The sequence below is a fragment of the Salvia miltiorrhiza genome, chromosome 1, assembly GCF_028751815.1.
Source record: "Salvia miltiorrhiza cultivar Shanhuang (shh) chromosome 1, IMPLAD_Smil_shh, whole genome shotgun sequence".
Classification (NCBI taxonomy): Eukaryota; Viridiplantae; Streptophyta; class Magnoliopsida; order Lamiales; family Lamiaceae; genus Salvia; species Salvia miltiorrhiza.
In genome coordinates, this window is record NC_080387.1 from 5,914,335 (window position 1) to 5,932,222 (window position 17,888).

General features: G+C 38.4%; 1 long non-coding RNA gene across 1 annotated transcript; it reads right to left on the reverse strand.

The window, feature by feature from the left end:
* Window positions 1-1,945: 1,945 nt before the first annotated feature.
* Window positions 1,946-5,421, reverse strand: LOC131016196 (uncharacterized). Its single transcript, XR_009098882.1, has 3 exons — window positions 4,849-5,421; window positions 2,748-2,812; window positions 1,946-2,161 (listed from the first exon to the last, which is right to left on the reverse strand). It is a non-coding gene; the product is annotated as an uncharacterized LOC131016196 (long non-coding RNA).
* Window positions 5,422-17,888: the final 12,467 nt, after the last annotated feature.

A 17,888-nucleotide genomic window follows, 5' to 3' on the forward strand; every position in this document is an offset into this window, starting at 1 on the left:
GGCTCTGCTAAGTGCCTCAGAGTGGGTGAGATTACCATGACCAGCAAGCGCCATCTTGATCTCATGCCTAAGGCCTGAACGAAACTTCTCGGCCATCTTTTCATCAGTGTCGATCAGATGAGGGGCATAGCGAGACATGTCGCAGAAAGCGCGATCGTATTCCGTCACGGACATCTTGTTTTGTTTCAGATTGAAAAACTCCGTCTCTTTCTTCTTTCTGTAGCTCTTGGGAATGTATTTATCGTAGATCTCCGTCTTGAAGTCTTCCCAAGTCAGGTTTTCCAATTGTTCGAGGGTCATTGCCCTCTTCTTGGTTTCCCACCAAAAATCTGCCGACCCAGTTAGTTGGAATGCAACACAAGAGAGTCTCTCTTGGTCAGAACAGTAAAGAAAGTCGAAAATCCTTTCCATTGCTCTAATCCAGATTTCGGCATCAGTCGGGTTGCCGGTCCCGTTGAATGTTGGCGGGCTCTGTTTAAGAAAAAGTTCCTCAACCCTTCGTGGGGGTTCGTTTGCGGTTCCCACATTGTTTCTTGGGGCTCTTCTGGGAGGCATTCTGTGCTTCAAAGATAAAAGATCCTCAGTATATTCCTTACCTCAATTCATAACATATTACTCTTGATTTAATCATGAAAGCATCATAACAAAACATCTAAATCCTTATTGATCACAAGAGGGTACTAGGACAACTCAACAATTGTAAGGCTCAATTCTTGAACGATATCAAAACAAAGTGGTGCAGAAAAATTTGTTGAGAAACTCAAACGAATAACCAGATGGTAAAAAGGAGTAACTACTAGGTCGAACAAAATGATCTAGAGTAAAAACTCATCTGGCTTTTCAACCGAAAGTTGAAACACATGGGTTTTCAACCCAAAATACGTCTACTGATATTTGGATCATGTGGACTGGCTAGGTCCAACATCATCACCTTCCAGTCACACGGGAGACATCATCCCGAACTTAGAAAGCCGTGGACAACTATTCATAATAATAAAACTCAAGTTCGTACTGGCAAACCAAAAGCTTAATTTAAAGTTCTATGTCCTATTGAACCCAAACCCCCACGTATAACATGTACACAAATATATACATATATATAGGCAAAGCATACTGTTATTAAAATCTATCGTGTACTAAAAGTCGATTCGGTGTTCCATCGCGTGTGAACATTTGAACGTAGAGACTATGCTCAAACCCTTGATGCAGTGTTTGCCTTGAATTCATCTTGTATCATCATCCCGTGTTTTTCCTTCAACGCGTACATGTCTTCTCATTCCTCTTTGTAGTTCAAAAGAACCATTGTTTCATTGTGGAAGCTGAAATGCTCTAAGTTCTTTTTCATTCTTCTACATCATCACCTTAAGAATCTAGATTGTAGAGATATCCTACTAATCCAGCAGTCTATGTTCTTTTAGAATCATGATCATGCAACTTATAGCAATCTATGTTTTCTGGGGAAAGCATGTGTCAATTCTCTATCATTCTTCTTATCATAACATCATAACTGCAATGATATGCCATGAAAGGCAAAACATTCAACATTTCAATGAAAGGCAAAACATTCAATAATTCATCATAGCATGCTCTTTACATAAACATTTTCATGAAACAGTTTAGAACAATAACATCTTTAAAACGTTGAAACTGCAGTTACCTTTTTCCTTGATTGAGCACGATGTAATGGAGTGTTGAGCGGTGTCGTATGAACCCACGTATGTCTAGTGAATCAAACTAGACTTGGCTTTTTAGAATAAGGTTTCTAGGGCCAGAGCAAACGAACTGCTCTGATACCACTCTGTCACAGCCCACTATCCCAATGACGGGTTAACCGGGGTTATGACTTGGGTGAACAATAAGAAATGGAAATTAAAAAGGGATTTACTAAATAACCAACATTAATAACAACAAACTAGTGGTATACATATATATATAACCACTTGGGTAATTAACAAACGAGCCAGCCATAACGACTAAACCCCAAATGAAAGTTAAACAAAATGAAGGAGTAATAAGTTCCACAATACGATAACAAATTCAGAGTGTTTGCAGCGGAAAAACGTGTGAGTTATGCATATGGAGATGCATACTCAAGGTTTCATTACATAAACATCAAAAGGGAAATCCGCTCAACACCGATCCATTCCATCGCCTGCTCAACCTGCACATTTAGAAATACATGCAGGGCTGAGTATAAAAATACTCAGTGACATAAGCCGAAAATACAACATGCATACATATATAAATTGAACTGCCATAACAGTAACACACATGGGTTTTCATAAATGACCTGCGCTTACTAAAACATTTCGTTCATTTTCATAAAGGTGGATGCATCCCATTTTCAGTCTATATGATCCATATCTGTCCTTTCTGTCACGCGCCGGGAAGGAGGCCTCCTTACCACGGACGCCAAGACCGGTCGCAAGCGACTCGCGGTCTCCATAAGTGTACACGTTAACCCTAGCTAGCGACCTTTGTCTAGCATAGGATCCCAATTGGATTTCCTTTAAAGTTGGCGAACCAACACAGATAGGATACATATAAAAACATAAACATTTTGGCAGTCAATCATTTCATAAACATTTCATTTTCATAACATTTTCATTTTCATAAAGGGCATTAAACATATAAGCATTTCATAAGAACTGAATAAATAGTCAAAACATATCATGCATATATATTCGCATATGAGGCCTACGTCACGCAGGGGATCTCTATATACGTAATAATAAAATAATGCCCACCTCAATTGTTCTTAAAGCTGGCGTGGAGTCGTTTCTTCTTCTGCTTCACTTTCTGTCGCCCGGACCTTCATTGATGAAGAGTCGATAAGTTCGTGAAGAAATTGTCATAAGACAAAGTCTAATTCTACGTGCCTAAGGTATCTTTTAATGTTTTAGGGTTCTAGCATCCATATTAATCTCGTTTCATTCAATCAATAAAATGTAACCAATTATCATGTAACTATCATATAGGTTCGAACCCATTTGTTCGAACATCGACATGTACATAATCCATAACTTCCCTCTATACCCGTCATTTAGTCAAGTACTCCATCAATTAAGAACAAGCCATATATTATCACCCTGAAAATTATAAATCATGCTTTCCAATACTTCGCACATTTTCATCACTTAAATAAATAAATCATTTATAAACACATGCTTAGCAATTTAATATCTCAATTAAATCCCAAGCTCATTTGATAAAGTAAATCATATACTTAATCATTCTATAACACAATTCCACATTTTTTTTATCATGTAAATAAATAAGAAATTCCATTATTCATTTATAAATAATAAAACATTTTAAAATCCATTGATATGAAATAAAACATTTTAACCATTAAAAAAAAAAAATCCATACTCGTAAGCTTTGAAAATAATTTTATCATATAATAAATGGGGCTTAATCCCAAAATATTTGCTTTAAAGTCCATTAATAATTTAAATAATAGAATGGACTTCATTTAGAATAAATAATCCCAACTTCCAATATTAAAATTTAAATCAAGAGATTTAAATTCACTAAGTAATTTAGTGAAAATTTAAACATTTTTTTTTTTTAAGAAATAAGGCCAAAATTCGTAGGCCTATATTTAAAACAATAGCCCAAGCATTTAAATAAAATTAGCCTACACAACTAAAATAAAAACCCATCAATTTTAAAACAAAAAGAGCCCAGCAGAAGTAAAATAAAATCGGCCCAAACAAATTAAAACATGAGCCCAAATTAATAAAAATCGGCCCACTCACTCTTTTTTTTTTAAAAATTTTCGGCCCACTCTAAACCTAACCCTAATACATACAACATATACCACACACACAAAACACATAACACACGCACACCTTTCTCACTCTCTCCCTCTCGGTCTGCCTCTCTCGTCTCTCTCACTCTCACTCGGCTGAGGTCGGCGCCGCCTCCGGCGCGCCGCCTCGCCGTCGTCTCGTCCCCTCTCTTTTCACTCCCTCGGTCTCCTCTTCCCTCTCTCTCGCTGGTACAGTCGCCTCCGCCTCCTTCGCGTGCCACTGCCGCCTCCGCCGTGGCCAAGCACGGCGCCGCCTGGTCTTCCTGCTTCGGCTCCTGCTCGGAAAAGTGCGCGGGTAGCCTCCTCTCCATCCCCTCATTTGGAACAGGGCATCTGCCCTCTCCGCCATAGGGAGCGCACGGCCGCCGTCTAGTCGCCTCCTCCGTCGTCTGTCTGGCTGGAGTCGCGGTGGAGGCCGGGCCTTGCCTCGCCGGGAAGGTAGGTTCCAATTCTTCCCCCTTTTCCTCTCTTTTCTATTTTTTTTTAAACCCAGATCTGAAATTGCCCCCCCTTTCTTTTCCTCTTTTCCGGCCGATCAGGAACAGCTCGTTGCTCCCGCCGCCGTGTCGCCGCTGCCGATGCCGCCGCGTCGTCGTCACTGGAGAAGATGAGTCCTCCCTTCTCTCTCTCTCACTTCCCTTTTTTTTAAAACTGAAATCCTAACCATCTCTCTTTCTACCCTCTTCTCTCTCGTTTTTTGGCAGGACAAGGGCTAGGCGGTTACCGCCGCCGTGTCGCCTTCGGCCGTGAGCAGCCGCCGGCTGCTCTCACCCCCATCACTCCGTTCCCGGACACACATACAAGACAGAGTACAAGAACCCCCAAATTCAGTCCAGATTCACAAGTATAGCAAAGCTAGGGTTTTGTTTAGAAATCTGTTCTTTCATCATTCATTTATCATTTTCTTAGCAAAAATCAAACCTTGTAAATGTAATAGCTTAGAAAATATATTAACATGTGTGCGTGCGTATTCTTCTGTTCTTTGATGCTTGAATCGAAATTAACAAGATAGAGTGGAGAGGAATTGGAGTAACCTTGATATGAGTAGGAAATGAGGAAAATCTTCTTTCTGAATTCACCAAAATTGGATCTGCGAATTTATTCAGCCAAGCTTAACAATGAAATTTTGGATCTGAAAACTATGAAAGAATTGGAAGAATTAATGGACGTTTATTACCTCTTTCTTGTTTTGGGAAATCTTGGAAACTGATTTGGAAAGCTGGAATCAGTGAATTATAATTCAAGCATAAGAACGTATAGCTTGGATCAGAATGTTAGGAGGAATGGGAGGAATGTTGGATGTTGATTTTGATTAAATAAAAGCTAATTGCATGTTGAGATGTTAAAGGTGTAGAAGATGGCTGGCAAAAGAAGGTGTAAAGAGTGTTTAGTGGAATGATGAGTGTGTGGAATAATGAGTGTTTAGTGGAATGATGAGTGTTTAGTGGGATGGTTGGCATATGATGAGTGTTTCCAACACCATCAATTTATTTAAGAGTAAGATGGATGTGGAAATGTGTAGGTGCTAGATGAATGTGATGAATAAAATCCTTATTCTGTATTTGTAATACTAATTTCGGGTTCTCATATAACGAAGCTTCGTTATAACTCTCTATAAATTATATATTTTATAACTCGTTTTATAAGTCGAAAATTAATTACGACTTCAAGTAAATAATAGAAATACTATTTCTATCGTATATAAATTAAATAACATGACTCTGCTAAGTCAGTTATAATCCGAAATAATAATTATTGACTACTCAATAATCCTTTAAATCTCAAACGGATTCAAATAATAATAATAAGAATTTAGCACATCAAAACACATATATAACAATTAAATCACATCAGATAAATCAAATCAGTTTTATTATTAATGGATGCCGAACCCTAATTATTAAGTCTTTAATCAGTGATTAAAAACTGGGATATGACAGTGGTATTGTTGGTGTAGTACTTATCTGCTGTTGGTGTAGTAGTATCTGCTGTTACTGATTTCATGGGACTGATGCCCACTACTCTACAAGGTAGAGTAGTGTTGGCGACTACCCAAGAACTAAGTTCATTCACACTTGCCATCTGCATTACATTCTTGCCATCTGCATTACAACTTCTTAAGTGTGTAAACTGCATTTACAAAAACAAAAAACCATGCACAACTTCTTGCCTTTCAACTATGCATATAGGCATTTACAAAAAACAAAAAACCATCTGCATATGCACTATTCAAGCAACATTAAGGCATTGAATTGTTGTTCAATGCCTTCAACTGTTGCTTGGTGAATACCTAAACGATGTTCGAGCTCTTCAATGCCTTCCACTTCCCCTTTTTCCCGTAGATAGGCTATGGTCTCTTTCTCGATGATCAAGAATTGAATGAGAGCAGCCCTTTCTTCACTTGTCAAATCTTTCCTCCTCATTTTCTTTTTTTTTTGATTGTAAGTGTTGGGCGATAGAATGAAATGAGAGCAGCCCTCTCTATTTAAAGTTCCACAAATGTACTGCCGCCTTTTTTTGGGCTCATTTATGAAATGTGTGTTGCTTAAAATTCTTCTATTCTGGCGCCACTTTTTCATTCTGTACTGCCGCCTTTTAAATTTCAGTTTAAGGCATTTCAGTTTTAAGGCATTTCAACTTTCCATGTTTATTTTATTGTTTAAATTCACTTTATTAAGGAAATGGGTTAAGGATTAAAAGAATAGAAAAAAATAGCTTAATCTTGTGGTCCCTACAACTTTTACAATTACTTTATGTCACAGCCCGCCCTAACTAGGGATAGTTAGGGCGAGTGATCCGTGACTAGGGATGGGGTTAAAGAAGAAGGGGAAGAAAAGGGGCGTCATTTATAGCCGTAAAACTTACTCATCTTAATAAAACTCGTCATTTTTATTCATTAATACTCAATTGAAAACAGTCTATGAAAGACAGCATAAAACTTAATTAATATCATTAATCAAGTTATACATCATATGAAACCATTATCTTAGGACTCAAAGTATGACATAACATACTATAACATCAACAACATTTTGCAGTGGAAAGTAGCTAGACATATGTATGAAGACATATTCTAGACAGGTTAACTATTTATTAACAACCATGGTGACTCCGCTCATTGCAGCACCATCATCACATCAGCTCAACCTGCACATTTAGAAAACATATGCAGGGCTGAGTACAAAAGCACTCAGTGGGCACGTAGGCCTAAGTATAAAAATACATGCTTCAAAACTGTAAATTGTCATGCCATCATAAACAGTACAGCAAGGGAGTTTTAGCTAAAAGGCCCAAGCTTACTAAATTCATTTGTGATTCTTAAAGTTCGACTGATCAGTCTAAGTTCTCTTGTAATCTATCATATCTGGAACTGTGTGCCGGAGAGGTGGCCACCTCTCACGGTCACTTGACCGGCCAACCCGCTAGATGACTCACGGTCACTGGTGTACACTAGCCCTGGCAGGATAGTTATCAACTGCTCAAGACCCGAATTCGATTACATGATAAAAGTAACATCAGATAGATATCATACTGAAATTGAAACATTTTATGGCAAGACAATATTTGAAATAACTTCAATTAATTTAGTCATGAAATAACTTGCTTGAACGTAACATTTAAACTCATTTGATATATATGAAAGTAATGCCCACCTGATAGAAACTTTCTGTGGTACAGTAGCTCCTTGACTGATTATTAATCTCGTGCTTGACCTTTATTATGAGAATATAAATAAGATACTGCTCGAGCAAAATCCTCAAATAATGAGAATACGAAATTAATGATGCATGATCCTCTTATGCATGAATTATTATTCTGAAATAATAATCGGGAAATTTTACTATTAATCCAGGCTATCGGATTTAAACAAAAGCTAAGTCTCATCTCATGAAGCTGGATAATTATCTAAAATTAATCCGTTTTCTACAGGGTGTTCTAATCCGCCGATTAAATAAACCCCGCTCCTCGTAGTCGATAGGAAAGAATAAATAAATACTTCGACTTACTCGCTTTTATCCTCGTAAAACTCAATCGGGCTTAATAAATGGGAGAAAGTACTGTTGTAAGTTTAAGTAATTAAAAGGCTCGACATAAGGCCGCCTAATAATTAATTAAGTAAAAGTGGGCCTGAATAATTATATAAAAGGCCCAATTGAAATGAAGTAATAGAGGCCCATCTGAATAAAATAAATAAGGCCCAACTTTCGGCCCAACCAATATATATGAAATGGCCTGACTACAATTAAAGACTGAGCCCAAAAGAATTAAAGGTGAGGCTCAATTGAAATAATTTATTGGCTCAAGTAATTAAATAAATCTTGGCCCAATGAATAAATGATTGGGTAGTTGGGCTCAAATAAATAAATCAATCAAGGCTCAGCTCAGATAATATAACAGCCCAATTAAAATACAATGTAGTTGGGCTTTAATTATGAAGAAACTCGGCCCATAGGAATTAAAGTGAAGCAGGCCCGAATAAAATAAAACAAGGCCCAACTTAAATTAAAATCGGCCCAAATATTAAAATAAATAAAGCCCAAAAATTTTGGCCCAACCCAATTAAAATAGGAGCCCATTTCTATATAGCACTCGGTTCTCTCTCTCTAAGCAAACACGCTTCTGCTATCTCTCCTAAATCACTCACGCCTCTCTCCATCTCGCTCTACCTTCAGCCGAGGCGGGTGCCGCCGCTGCTCCAGAATTCGGCGGGAGGTCGTCGACTGGAAGCAGCCCCGTCCAACCTCGTCCTCAATTCCCCTCCGAAGTTCTCTCTCTCCCATATCTGTTGAAGGAAACAAAGAGGAGCCCTAACTTCCCAATTCAGAAATCGTCGCCGCTGCTGTAACTGGAATCCGGCGATTCAAACGGCGCCGGTCGTCGTTTGCCATCACCGGCGTCAGCCTTCCACGCGTCTAACCCAGCGCCGCCCTTTTTCTTCATCGTCAAACCCAGGTCGCTGCTGCTGGTTTTTGGTGAAGGTACGCCGCCCCTGCTGCCATCCAGAATCGGCGAGGGCCATCGCCGAGGTTGTGAGTCGTCTACGGCTCCATTACCTCGACAAAGCATGGCAGTCATCGCTTCTCGGCCCCACACCTAAACACGAGCATAGCTCTCCCGGCTTGGTTCCAGACTTGGGTTCTTGAACTTAGTTAAGCAAGGTAAGGTCTTTATTCTAGTTTTCATTCCCCAGTTGAATAGTCTATTGTGAAGGCAAGAAATTAATCTAGGAGTTGATTGCTTCTGTATCATATGAATTCTCATTGCTTGTGGCTCGCGTAAAAAAAAAATATAGAATGTAGATTCTTATGAAATAAAAGATTATGCCATTAATCATGTATTCGCATATGGTTTGCTATGTCTCTCTGTAGTATGCTTAATCCTATATTTCTGAACCTTTAATACATGAAGCATGCTCTGTTGGGGTGTAAAATGTGTATATGAAAGTAGTGAACTGAGATAGCATAAAAATACCTTGAGAATGTGTTGGTGGCTGCTGTTATTATTGAATTCAATGGGGAATGAACTGAAATTGCAAATGTTGTTTCCTCAACAAATGCAGAAAGAAGCAAGTATGGAATGAAGAAAACTTAGGCCAAGACTCACCTCTCGATACTTGGCAGTTGGCAGCAGGAATTAACTTCTCTTCATCTCCCTTGCTGGTGATTGGTGTATGAGAGAAGGAATGAAGTGTTAGGCGGGTGCTTTAATAAGTGAGTTGTTGGCTGTAAAGTCAAAAGATTGGAGATGGTGGTTGGATGTGGTATGCACGCTTGAGTGTGCTTAGTCAAAAGGTGCAAAATAGGCGGTGGAGCAGGAGGAAAGAGTGCAGTGGTGACTGCCTTTGCAGCCCACTTTTCCTTTTCCCTTTTCTTATTCTGTTATTTCCTTTTGGTACTTAGTGTTGGTGTAATTTTGAAGATAGAAATGGAGGTCGATTGTGGTGAATAAATGAGATATATTCGTATATCTCGGTGCTTTTGTAATTGTAATATGAATCACGTGCTCGTATCTGCTTTGATACTGTCTAACTTTTTAAATAAATCCTGTGTTTCAACCTATGATTTCCCGCCTTGCTAGAATTGACAGGGTGTAAAATGAATCTAAATTAAATCCGCAGATTTAATTAACTCATGAGGCGGCAATAATCCACAACTTAAGTAATTATAAATAATATAATCGATAGTCTCATCTCGCTCAATAAATAACATGACTTCGCTAAGCCAGTTATAACTTTTGAAAAACATCACCGACTGCTTCAATAATATAAATTCAGGATCATAAGCTGAATTCATATCCGGATAATAATCGGTTCCATTCGCTGATGAAAAATAATAAACACAAAATACTGGATTTTAATATATATAAAAGAGCGGGTCACTACATACTACCCCTCTTAACAAAAATTTCGTCCCGAAATTTGCATATCTTTGCTAATACAACTCGGGGTATTTTTCTTTCATCTTGTTTTCAAGCTCTCTTTCCACTTCTTTCTAACTATCATATCTCCATTGGACCTTATCCAATGCAATCGACTTATTACTCAATTGCCGAATTTTATGATCAAGCATCATCTGATGTCTCTCTTCATAACTCAAGTCTGTTTCTAAGATCATTTCTTCTTAGTAAACCACATGGTTTGGGTCGAAAATATATATCCTCTCAATTGTGACACGTGAAACACGTTATGCACATTTCCAAAGCTAGGTGACAAAGCCAACCTATACGCTATTGGACCTATCTTTTGCAATATCTCGTAAGGACTTATAACTCTGGGTCTAAGCTGTCCTTTAACTCCAAATCTATTCATCCCCTTTGAGGGTGAAACCTAAAAAAAAAACTTTGTCTCCTATCTCGAAACTTTGTCTCACATCTTATAGGCAAACTCAATTAGTGGCAACACATTCTCCCGATTTACTCCTCTATCAAGGATAGTAGTTCTTATCATATCTTCTATCGTCTGCTATGCTAAAATTCATCCTTGTACCCAACTCTTTCTGTAACTCATCCAAAAACGGGATGTAATATTATTTTTTTGAGGTGATCTACACCGGTACTCAATGCAATCTTATAATGTCACGAACATACAATTGTGCTAACTTATCTGGTCCATACGCGATTAGGATCGGTATGAAATGTGCAGATTTTGTTAGTCGATCTACAATCACCCAAATTGCTGTATTTCCTCTTTGACTTTTTGGTAAAGCTATCACAAAATCCATCTATGTGATCCCATTTCCACTCGGGAATCTCCAACGGTTTTAACTTCTCATAGGGTCGTTGGTGTAATGTTTTCACTTGCTGACAAGCTAAGCATCGCTCTACAAACGAAGCTATGTCTCATTTCATCCCGTCCCACAAAAATCTATTTTTCACAACCTGATACATCTTTGTGCCTCCTGGGTGGGCGGTGCAAGGCGTGTCATGAGTCTCACTCATGATCGTATTCTTAAGTTCATCGTCGCGGGGAATGCATATTCTCTCCTAAAATAAGATAGCATTGTCTGATGCTTTTTGGTAACTCTTGAGATCTCATGCTCTTATCCTTTCTCGTAACTTGTTCATTGTCTCATCTTTCCTTGTGCTTCAATCACCATTTTCCTCAAACTAGGCATCGTCGCAATAATACTCGCTATCGTCCCTGGTGGTTTTATCATCTCTATCCTCATCTTGTCAAAGTCCTTTATAAGCTCATCCTTTCTCGTGAGAAGACATCCTAACTTTGACGAGACCTTTCGGCTCAATGCATCGACTACTACATTGGCCTTGCCAGGGTGATAGTTAATGTCGCAGTTAACATCCTTTACTAATTCGAGCCATCTCCTTTGCCTCATGTTAATATCCTTATGCTTGAAAAAGTATTTCAAAGTTTTGTGATCCGTGAAAATCTCACATCTAACTCCGTAGAGTGATGTCTCCAAATTTTCAGGGCATGCACAACGGCTGCAAGCTCTAAATCATGTGTTGGATAATTTATCTCGTGGGGTCTAAGTTGTCATGATGCATAGACTATAATTCTTCCTTCTTGCATCAAAACACATCCTAGCCCATTCTTTGACGCATCTGTGTAGATGGTATACTCTTTATCCATTTCCGGGACTAGCAGCACTGGTGCTGTAGTCAATTTCCTTTAAGCTCTTAAAAACTCTCTTTACACTCCTCTTTCCAATTGTACTTAGCTTCTTTTCTCGGTCTTGCTATCGTCGAAAATCCTTCAATAAACCTCTTCTAGTATCCTGCTAAGCCTAAAAAGCTGCAAATCTCGTTAGGCGTAGTTGGTGATCTCCACTCATGTACAGCTTGTACCTTGGCGGGGTCAACTTTAATTACTTTGGATGATACAATATGTCCTAGAAAAGTTACTTCGTTCAACCAAAACTCGCACTTGGTGAATTTGGCAAAAAGCTTCTCAACTCTTAGCGTTTCCAACATCGTTCTAAAATGTTTTGGCGCTCCTGCTTATTCTTCGAATAGATGAGAATATCATCTATGAAAACTAGGACAAATTTATCCAGTTATTGATGGAACACTTGATTCATGTGATCCATGAAAACTACTGGTGCCTTCGTCAAACCGAATGGCATAACTATGAACTCATAGTGCTCATACCTCATTTGAAAAGCTGTGTTAGGTATATCCTTTTGTCAAAATTTCAACTGGTGGTAATCTGATCTCAAGTCAACTTTCAAGAAAAAGCTCGCTCCTCGTAATTGATCAACAAGTCATCTATCCTCGGTAAAGGATATTTGTTCTTGAGTGTCAATTTATTCAGCTCTCGATAATCTATGCACATTCTCAACGTGCCATCCTTCTTTTTGACAAAAAGGACTGGTGCTCCCCACAGGGATACACTAGGTCTAATAAAACCTAACTCGAGCAATTCTTGTAGCTGAATCTTCAGCTCTTGTAGCTCCTTAGGCGCCATTCTATAGGGTGCCTTCGACACTAATGCTGATCCAGGTTCTAGGTCGATAGTGAACTCCAACTATCTTGTTGGTGGCAATCCTGGTAAGACCTCGGGAAATACATCTCTATATTCCCTTACCACTACTACATCCTCAAAGTTTTTACTTGATTCTCCTTCATCATTCAAGTAAACTAGGTAAGCTTGTGCTCCTTTCTTCTTTACCAATTTCGACGCCTGAAGTGCCGAAATGATTGGAATTCTCTTCTTTCTATCAATGTCGTGAAAACATGTCTGTTCCTTCCCAGGTGGTTGGAAAGTTATCTGTCTCTTCTTACAATCAATCGGGGCAAAGTTCTCTGCTAACCAGTCCATCCTTAGAATAATGTCTACGTTCCACATAGGTATTAAGTGCAAGGTTCTTGTTTTCATCTTTAGTGATCCTAACTCAAACTCTAATTTAGAAATCATGTGAGAAACTGTAGTAGCTCTTCCTACAGGAGTGATTACTCTCAACTTGGGACTAGCTCGTTTTGGTTCGAGTTTGAAGGTAACATGCTTCAAACACTTAAAGAATGCGAGGCTCCTGTATTAAACAGGATTCTAACTGGTGCATCCAATAACTTGCCCATACTACCTTAAAGTCCTGCCTTAAACCAGCACTTAAAACTCAAACATCTCTTCATCAGTATCCATCTTCTGATGAGCGAACGTGATAGCTCACAGAATTCTCGGTTATACTCTACAACCGATTTCTTTTCTTGCATCAAACTTCGATAATCAGCCTCTCGCTGCTCACTGTACTCCTTGGTACATATTTCTCAAGAGTAGCCTTGAATTGTTCTCAGGTGTAGTTTACCAGTTGCTCGGATGTTAAAGTTCTCTGACGTGCCTCTCACTAGTCTTATACATCAAAAGAATCTACTAGGATAACTCAAAAGTTGTAAGGGTTCAACCCTAGAACGACATCAAAACAAATTGTTCAAGAGACTCAAATGAATTACCAGAGGGTAGAATGAAGTAACTACCAGGTCGAACAAAAATGACCTAGAGTAAGAACCCATCTGGCTTTTCAACCGAAAGTTGAAACACATGGGTTTATAAACCCAAAATACGTCTACTGAGATTTGGATCATGCGGACTGGCCAGGTCCAACATAATCACTCCCCAGTCACACGGGATATACTATCCCGAACTTGGAAATTCTGTGTCTTCTAAACCCTCAACATACTATATTTAACAAAACTTAAGTTCATACCAGCAAGCTAAAAGCTTAAACTTAGGGTCCTATGTTCTAGACTCTTGTTTCGAAAGTTCAATAATTTTTTTGACTCTCCTCTCATGTTGCGGTGGTGGTGGCGGAGTATTATCCCGCCTATCCTTCACATCACACTCTTGATGACATCTTTGAGGCATTTTTGAAATCACAAAAGGAAAACTCAACTCGACCAACGCTCTAAGCATCCTCAAAACTCAAGTTCAATTTACTAACTCAACTTTAAGGAAACCCTCACGGTCACCTTAACATTCATCTGTAAGGCAATAAGCACTCACGAAATGCTAACAAAAAGACCACTCTGGTCAACCTAATATATCCATCAGTAGAATGCCTCTTTTTAGAGGGCTTACATAAAGGGGTTATCTAAACCCTACAAAAACCATAGTATCTATCGTAATGTCCCTTCTAAATCAACACCATTAATAGTACTATGTCTCGGTCTGGACCTCCTACGGTAATTGCTACCAGTTAACTCATCTAGTTGCTACTTTAACACACTAGGAACATCCATCTATTTAACATCAGTAGGGTACTAAATTCGCATGCTTATCTATCATCATGTCAAAATCTCAAGTACCAGTATCTCCTAAGTAAGTTATATACATTGCAATGTAATTGCAACTAATCAAAAACGAGGGTGTACCGCGCATACTCTCAAGATCATCCTTAGCTCTAGCCTACATTGACTTCTCTTCTCATCCTCATCAACTCTAGCCCTCCTCGGCTACTTCTCATCCTCATTATCGTTTATCATTTTATCATCTTTGGTAACTGATACTCAAGGATCGACTCGATATCTACTACACTCTTCTAGAGTCCCTGGTAGAAAACAAGCATCCGGTCAGTAGATCCGCATAGAAAATCTGGGTATCTGTAACAAATCCCATCTCCTGTGGGTCCAATGCTCAAGACGACATGTCCCATCATATTGAGTGGCTTTCTTCCTTGCTCAATCCTACCACTCGATTGGTAGCAAGGGGACTAGGTGCACGATGCCATCCAGTCTAGTAACAACCATAAGGCTTTCATCCTTTCATAGTCTATGAACATGTGTTTGAAAATATGCTAGGGTATCTCTGTACCACATACTGTACGCCTCATCCTCGTATCCGATCTTTCCTGAGTTCGATCTCACAACAGTCCACTTTCGTGCAGTGCCAACAGTCCTGGCCAACCTATAAGGAGAACTTAAAGGTGACTCTAGGAACTAACTCTACTTGGCTCCAGCAACAGAAATAAACAAAACATAACTTAGCAAAACTCCTACTAAGTAGTACTGTTATCTTAAAACTCAAGCTCAAAACATCTAAATTCTCATCTCGTCCCATCTTTACTCAGTAGGGAATCTCTCTAAACAATGATATGAGATCCCTTAATCTAAATGATCGTGATTCAGTAAGACAACTCAACAATTCTCTCTCAAAGCCATTTCCAAAGACTATGGCTCATGATACCTCCTTAAGTACCATTAAGGTTGCGTGAGCAAAACTCGCGTCATAAAACATCTCAAACATATCGTACAATATCTCATTGCAGCATGTTAATAACTCATCATTAATCATGCTATTATACTCAAGCTCATAACTCAAACTCATAACTTATACAAACAAGTACTTAAAGCAATTTCTAATTCTCTCAAGCTTTAGCTCTAAGTTCTCATTTCATCCTTCTACTTAGTAGAAAATCTCTCTTAACAATGACATTAGATTCCTTCATCTAAATCATTGTGACTTATCACAACTGCTCAAACAATTCTCATCACAAAACATCTCAAATACATCACATCATAACTCATAATTATGCATCCTCAATCATATAACATGATATGATATAAACGCTCTCATGATTCATCATGTAATGTCAACATATGCTCTTACAACATAATAACTCATTATTAACCAGGTTGTCATCCTCAAACTCAAACTATGCACCTTCAAAGTGTAACATCATAACTCATCATATAACCTCAACATCATGCTCTTCAAAATTTAACGTCAAATAAACTTTGAAATTTTACATACCTCGTTGAGCCTGGTGTGATGGTGCGCTGAGCTCATGGTTGTTAATAACTATTAGTCTAGTGACTCATTCTAGACTAAACTCAAGACTTCTAATTCAGAGCTTTCCTTCGCTTTGATACCATTCTGTCACAGCCCGCCCTAACTAGGGATAGTTAGGGCGAGTGATCCGTGACTAGGGATGGGGTTAAAGAAGAAGGGGAAGAAAAGGGGCGTCATTTATAGCCGTAAAACTTACTCATCTTAATAAAACTCGTCATTTTTATTCATTAATACTCAATTGAAAACAGTCTATGAAAGACAGCATAAAACTTAATTAATATCATTAATCAAGTTATACATCATATGAAACCATTATCTTAGGACTCAAAGTATGACATAACATACTATAACATCAACAACATTTTGCAGCGGAAAGTAGCTAGACATATGTATGAAGACATATTCTAGACAGGTTAACTATTTATTAACAACCATGGTGACTCCGCTCATTGCAGCACCATCATCACATCAGCTCAACCTGCACATTTAGAAAACATATGCAGGGCTGAGTACAAAAGCACTCAGTGGGCACGTAGGCCTAAGTATAAAAATACATGCTTCAAAACTGTAAATTGTCATGCCATCATAAACAGTACAGCAAGGGAGTTTTAGCTAAAAGGCCCAAGCTTACTAAATTCATTTGTGATTCTTAAAGTTCGACTGATCAGTCTAAGTTCTCTTGTAATCTATCATATCTGGAACTGTGTGCCGGAGAGGTGGCCACCTCTCTGTTGGATTTGTATACTGAAAGCAAGAACGTTTTATGCTTGTATACAATGTTTCCTAAGTTCACTATCTAATCTCCTATCTGATTGTGTTCATGATTGCATATGTATGTTCTTTATCTCTATATAAGTAGATTATATGGTGTGTTGTAGATCACAGAAGACCATATAATTGGAATAACCTTAAGAGATATAATATAATCACAGCCGAAATAACTCTAGGACAAGTTATTGGTTTAGGCTGCGGTATAGATGGAAGTAGTTTGTCTTGACTACTTGTCTATACTGGTACGTCATTACGTATTGATAGGACCACAGTTGAGATGTATTATTCTATCTGACTTAAGTGAAGAATCAAGATCTCGGTGACTTATAAGATCTTAATACTAATAAGTATTCAGATATATATGTTAATTCGTATATCACTTTGACTTACTATGGGTGAAAGTTATATACTAACTCGAGTACTCTGTATCTTGGGTGATAGCGGTTAATATATGATATTTGATTATCTGTATTAGTACCCGTATCCGGTATAGGATAATGACATCCCCTTAAGGAGCTCAATAAGGTTTATTGCGCTAAACCCTGCAGGTTGATTAAGTTCAGGCGCAATAATAAAGTTTGAGTGGTACTGCTTAAGGATTTATAAAGAGATTAATTAATTTAAGCTGTCAGAGCTCTAATTAATTAATGGATGTCGGATATTTTAAATACGGAGATTTAATAAGTCTAAATACAAGCCCCCCGACTCATCACCGGCAATAAAGGGGTAAGTCAGTATCGGTTCTCTAGTGGAATGAACTGATATTTATAAATTAATTATGGTCTGGGCTGACCATAGATAAATTAATTTATTTGAGGCCCATCTTTATTCCTTGTATCTGGTCCCTGGACTGGCCCAATGTCTCGTAGCCCTAGAAGGAGAGAAAGACGCCTCCTACACTAATTCTGTGCCCACACGTATTTAATTTTATTTAAATACAGCTGTCAGCTCTCAGGAAAATACACTGATAAAAATTAGGGTTTTTGAGAGAGCTGTGGGGTGCAGGAAAAAGTGTGGAGAATTCTCTTTTGAGACTTTCATAGATCGTTGTCCATCCAACGG